The sequence below is a fragment of the Heterodontus francisci genome, unplaced genomic scaffold, assembly GCF_036365525.1.
Source record: "Heterodontus francisci isolate sHetFra1 unplaced genomic scaffold, sHetFra1.hap1 HAP1_SCAFFOLD_534, whole genome shotgun sequence".
Lineage (NCBI taxonomy): Eukaryota > Metazoa > Chordata > Chondrichthyes > Heterodontiformes > Heterodontidae > Heterodontus > Heterodontus francisci.
Window position 1 is genome coordinate 928,219 of NW_027141511.1, and position 6,126 is coordinate 934,344.

Consider the following 6,126-nt stretch of genomic DNA (forward strand, 5'->3'; position numbering starts at 1 on the left):
AGGGGATGGGCACAATCAAAATGTGAAGCTTATTCAAGGAGCAGCGACTGCGTGACTTGATAAGTATGTACCTGTGAGGCAGGGAGGAGGTTGTGGAGCGAGGGAGCCGTGGTTTACGAAAGAAGTTGAAGCGCTTGTCAAGAGGAAGAAGAAGGCTTATGTTAGGATGAGACGAGAAGGCTCAGTTAGGGCGCTTGAGAGTTACAAACTAGCCAGGAAGGATCTAAAGGGAGAGCTAAGAAGAGCAAGGAGAGGACACGAGAAGTCATTGGCGGATAGGATCAAGGAAAACCCTAAGGCTTTCTATAGGTATATCAGGAATAAAAGAATGACTAGAGTTAGATTAGGGCCAATCAAGGATAGTAGTGGGATGTTGTGTGTGGAATCGGAGGAGATAGAGGAAGCGTTGAATGAATATTTTTCGTCATTATTTACAGTAGAGAAAGAAAATGTTGTCGAGGAGAATACTGAGATTCAGACTACTAGGCTAGATGGGATTGAGGTTCACAAGGAGGAGGTGTTAGCAATTTTGGAAAGTGTGAAAATAGATAAGTCCCCTGGGCCAGATGGGATTTATCATAGGATTCTCTGGGAAGCCAGGGAGGAGATTGCAGAGCCTTTGTCCTTGATCTTTATGTCGTCATTGTCGACAGGAATAGTGCCGGAAGACTGGAGGATAGCAAATGTTGTCCCCTTGTTCAAGAAGGGGAGTAGAGACAGCCCTGGTAATTATAGACCTGTGAGCCTTACTTCGGTTGTGGGTAAAATGTTGGAAAAGGTTATAAGAGACAGGATTTATAATCATCTTGAAAAGAATAAGTTCATTAGCGATAGTCAGCACGGTTTTGTGAAGGATAGGTCGTGCCTCACAAACCTTATTGAGTTTTTCGAGAAGGTGACCAAACAGGTGGATGAGGGTAAAGCAGTGGATGTGGTGTATATGGATTTCAGTAAGGCGTTTGATAAGGTTCCCCACGGTAGGCTATTGCAGAAAATACGGAAGTATGGGGTTGAAGGTGATTTAGACCTTTGGATCAGAAATTGGCTAGCTGGTTGATGGCAAATGTTCATCCTGGAGTTTAGTTACTAGTGGTGTACCGCAAGGATCTGTTTTGGGGCCACTGCTGTTTGTCATTTTTATAAATGACCTGGAAGAGGGTGTAGAAGGGTGGGTTAGTAAATTTGCGGATGACACGAAGGTCGGTGGAGTTGTGGATAGTGCCGAAGGATGTTGTAGGGTACAGAGGGACATAGATAGGCTTCAGAGCTGGGATGAGAGATGGCAAATGGAGTTTAATGCGGAAAAGTGTGAGGTGATTCACTTTGGAAGGAGTAACAGGAATGCAGAGTACTGGGCTGACGGGAAGATTCTTGGTAGTGTAGATGAACAGAGAGATCTTGATGTCCAGGTACATAAATCCCTGAAAGTTGCTACCCAGGTTAATAGGGCTGTTAAGAAGGCATATGGTGTGTTAGCTTTTATTAATAGGGGGATCGAGTTTCGGAGCCACGAGGTCATGCTGCAGCTGTACAAAACTCTGGTGAGACCGCACCTGGAGTATTGCGTGCAGTTCTGGTCATCGAATTATAGGAAGGATGTGGAAGCTTTGGAAAGGGTGCAGAGGAGATTTACTAGGATGTTGCCTGGTATGGAGGGAAGGTCTTACCAGGAAAGGCTGAGGCACTTGAGGTTGTTTTCGTTGGAGAGAAGGAGGAGGAGAGGTGACTTAATAGAGACATATAAGATAATCAGAGGGTTAGATAGGGTGGATAGTGAGAGTCTTTTTCCTCGGATGGTGATGGCAAACACGAGGGGACATAGCTTTAAGTTGAGGGGTGATCGATATAGGACAGATGTTGGAGGTAGTTTCTTTACTCAGAGAGTAGTAGGGGCGTGGAATGCCCTGCCTGCAACAGTAGTAGACTCGCCAACTTTAAGGGCATTTAAGTGGTCATTGGATAGACATATGGATGAAAATGGAATAGTGTAGGTCATTTGGTTTCACAGGTCGGCGCAACATCGAGGGCCGAAGGGCTTGTACTGCACTGTAATGTTCTGAAAAAAAATTCGAATCATGTTGTATTGGAATTTTTCTAAGTTTGAGGATTGCTTGCTTTCTGCTGTATATTTATTTGCTTTCGACAGGCATCTCAGCAATATCATCAAATGAGACAGTATTGTGATAAGTTGGAGCAGGGAGCACAGCATCTCAAAATTCCAACATGAATCTATTCCTTGTCCTTAAAACTTCATTGGCAAATTGCAAGTTGGAAATCTTTGATGGAGGAGCATTATACCTGATTCAAGCCACTGCAACAACTGACTTGTGAGTGCCAGAATTTCATAACGGAAAAGACAAAAAGATACCTAGTGTCTGGTATTCGTCATCTTAACGATCTCAGCAAGAACAACGGCAAGAATATAGCGGCTTTAACGTAATAAGACCTCCCAAGGCACTTCACAGTGGTTTTGTAAACGAAAGGTCACACGGTCATCTTGGGAAATAATATAGCAAATGATCAAAAGCTTGGTCAAAGAGGTAGGGTTTAAGCCGTGGCTTCAGGTACAAACGCGAGGTAGAGAGGAAGAGAGATTTAAGGAGGATGTTCCAGGCTTAGGGTCTAGTAATTCTGAGGTACAGCCACCAATGGTAGCCTGAATTAGATGAATGCAGGTCTCTCAGAGGGTTTCAGGGCTGGAAGCAATTACAAAGATTGGAGCGATATAAAACGAGGACAACAATTTAAAAATTGAGGCATTGTTTTTCTGGGAGCCTGTGCCACTTAGCCAGAACTGGAATGATGGGTGAACAGCATTTGGAGCGAATTCGGACATAGGCAGCAAAGTTTTGGATGATCTCAATTTCACAGAGGGGAGAATGTGGGAGGCCGGCCAGGAATGCATTAGACAAGTCAAAACTGAAGGTTATAAAGGCTTGGATGAAGGTTTCAACAGTAGAAGGGTCGAGACAGGGGCAGAACCAGGCGAAGTTGTGGAAGTTGGAATAGGTGATCTTAGTGACAGCACGGATATGTGGTTGAAAGGCCATCGTGGGGTCAAAAATGACACCAAAGCTGTGACCAGTCTGGTTCAGCCTTAAACAATTGACAGGGATAGGGATGGAATTGGTAGTGAGCGATCCAGGTTTGTGGTGAGAAACCCTTCACAACATCCAATTGGAGGAAATTCTGCTCATTAGTACTGGATGTTGGATAAGCAGTCTGATAATTAAAGAGCCGTGGAAGGGCCGAGTGAGGTGGTCACGAGGTAGAGCCTGGTGTTCCTAGTGTACATATGGAAATTGACATTGTATTTTCTGATGATGTCACTCAGTCCCAGATTGTACATCAGAAATAGGAGGATTCCAGGGATTGATTCTTGGGGGTCGCCAGAGGCTACTGTGCGAGAATGTGAAGAGAAACCACTGATGGCGATTCTGTGGCTCGGATTAGATAGATAAAAATAAAACTATCGAGCCAGATGACAGTGGAGAGACGTTGGAGGAAGATGGTGTGATCAACTGTGACAGAGACTGCAGACAATTCGGGAAGGTCAAGGAAGGAATAGATTACTTTTGATATAGTCACACATGGTTTAATCTGTGACTTTAATAAGGACCATTTCTTTATTGTGGAAGTGGCAGCAATCTGATTGCAGGGATTCAAACCTGGAGTTCTGGACAAGATGGGCACTAATTTGGGAGGTAACAAAACTTTCAAGTAATTTGGAGAGGAAATAAGGTTGGGTATAGTGTGGAAGCTTGCGAGGATGGGTGAAGGGTTATTCTTTTTTGAGGAGAGGGGATATGATGGCTGATTTAAAGGAGGAAGATACAGAGCTCGAGGAGATAGTCCCATTAACAATGTGAGCTAACATGGGAGCCAGGAAGGGAAATTACGCAGTCATTTGTTTAGCGAGAATAGGATCAGAGAGCAGGAAGTGAGCCTTATGGTCAAGATGAGCTCGCAGATGGCATGAGGGGATATATGAGGGAAACTAGAGAAGGAAACAAATTCAGGGCGATGGCTGTGCAAGCCTGAGATGAAGTGCGCCCAGATTGGCTGTGAGCAGGGAGGGAAGTGATCGAGGCAACTGAACAGTGAGTCTCACTCTTGGCGAGAAAGTAATCCACGAGCTCCTCGCACTTGTTGTTGGAGGTGAGAGTGGAGGAGAGTGGGAGCAGACTTTTAAAATGTCGGGTTGCAGTGGAGCAAAAAAAGCCGGGATTATCTTTGCCAGGATAAATCGTGAACTGTTTCCACAGATAAATCAGGGCCAAATAGAGTTTGGTGCGGTTCAGTCACATCTGTCGATGAATAGCTCAACCACTTGTCCACGAGACTATTCAAGTCTGTGTCCCTCATATATCAGGAATCGGTCATGAAGGCTAGAACAAAGGGAACGGCCAGAGTGAATGAGAGCAATGGTTGTCTTAGGGGAGTACTGCACCGAAGCTGGAGGTGACGGTGTAATTGAGCAGGTCAATAGCTGCAGAAATGCCATAGTGAAAGGAGGGTCAACGGATAGACAATTGGAAATTTCAGAGTGCACTTCTAAGTGAATACAGGGAGAGATTGTTCTAGGGGAAAATGCAGATGGAAGCAGGGTTTGAAGGGGGAAGTGGGATGTAGGTGGAGAGAAAGGCAAGGAAGGGATCATAGATGCCTTTATCCATGAATGATAGTGTGGGGAAGCAAGGCCACGTGACATGAGAAGGTCAGGCTGGTGGCGATGAATGTTTGGATGACGTTAAGGGAGGATAGAAGGGCCGTGATCTGAACGGAGAGAGTACCTTATGGATTGTGATAGAAGTTAAAATCGCCGAGGATGAGAAGCTGCTGCGGGAGAAGAGTTTTTTGAGAAATTTGGCATGGGATTTGGGCAGGCAGTAAAGAACACAATTTTAAATTAGAGGCAAAGGGGCAGAACAAGAAAGAGTACTCAAAGGAGGGGAAAAGAGCCAGAGGAGTAAGGAGATGGATAAAGATGAGATTTGGTTATAACAGCCACATCACGACTTTGACGGTCTGCGTGAGGAAAGTGGTGAAAGGTATAGACAGACAGAGGGGCCTCAGTTAGGGGGAAGGTGTTATTACATTTCAGCCAGGATTCCATTAAGACCATGATTCTGATGTAATCATTCCGATTTAAGGTCATGAATTCCAAACGCTTTGTTTCTGAGTGAAACAGCCTTCTGGAGCAAAATAAAGAGAGGGGCTGTGATCATTGGACCACTGGCGGAGTCCACAGGTTCAGCACTGGGAATTGTGAGCTAAATAGGGAGGAACGGGCAAGATCAGCACCAAGCATGCATACTGAGTGGGAATGTCAGTGAGTGAATAGGGTAGGCAATTTGATAATGCTGCTTGTGCGGAGGGATTTCAGTGTGCATCAATGTGTCCTTCAGAGAATGGCAAGAGAGTCACAGAGGGAAGCTGCAGGCTTATCTCAGAGCGAGGCAACCCTGAGAAGCCTGCTGACGAGTAGGAATGTCCAAGAATACTGAAGGGGTGGGTTTAGGATTTGAGAATGCAGAGTACCAGAGAGGAAAGAAACTGATGGAGGGTAGAAAATAATAAAGTGGAAATGGAAGTGATGGGCTCTGGTCCGGAGCTGAAGCTAAAGTTGACAAGCAAATAGACATGGGGAGTACATACGCTTCATAGCCTGAACAGAAAATGGTCTGGCCATTATTCATGCCAATGTCAGGAGATGGTTAAAATGGAGCATATGTGTGGTCCATTGTCAATAAGAAATAAACTGCTTTGAAGTGAATATTTTTAGGTACAATGCTGTATTCTGTGGCCAACCTATAATGGGAAAATCAACATTATAAGTTATATTTTTGTAAAGAACGTGTAACTACTTAAGGAACAGTGTTCTTCTTGTTGGAGCACTGCCGACCAATTACACTGCGGAGGTAACAAAGTTGACATATATCCAGGGATGTACAGATAGCATATGTTGATGGAAAATTTTATCCGGATGTCTTTGCAGCAGAAGTGTACAGAGTGTCAAATCTAGAAGCCGTTAAATTGCCAAAGCATTTCATGACTGTCCTGTTTTGAAGTGCCTGATGTGTTCTTTATGCATGGAAGGATGCAGAGAATATTCAACGGAAAGAC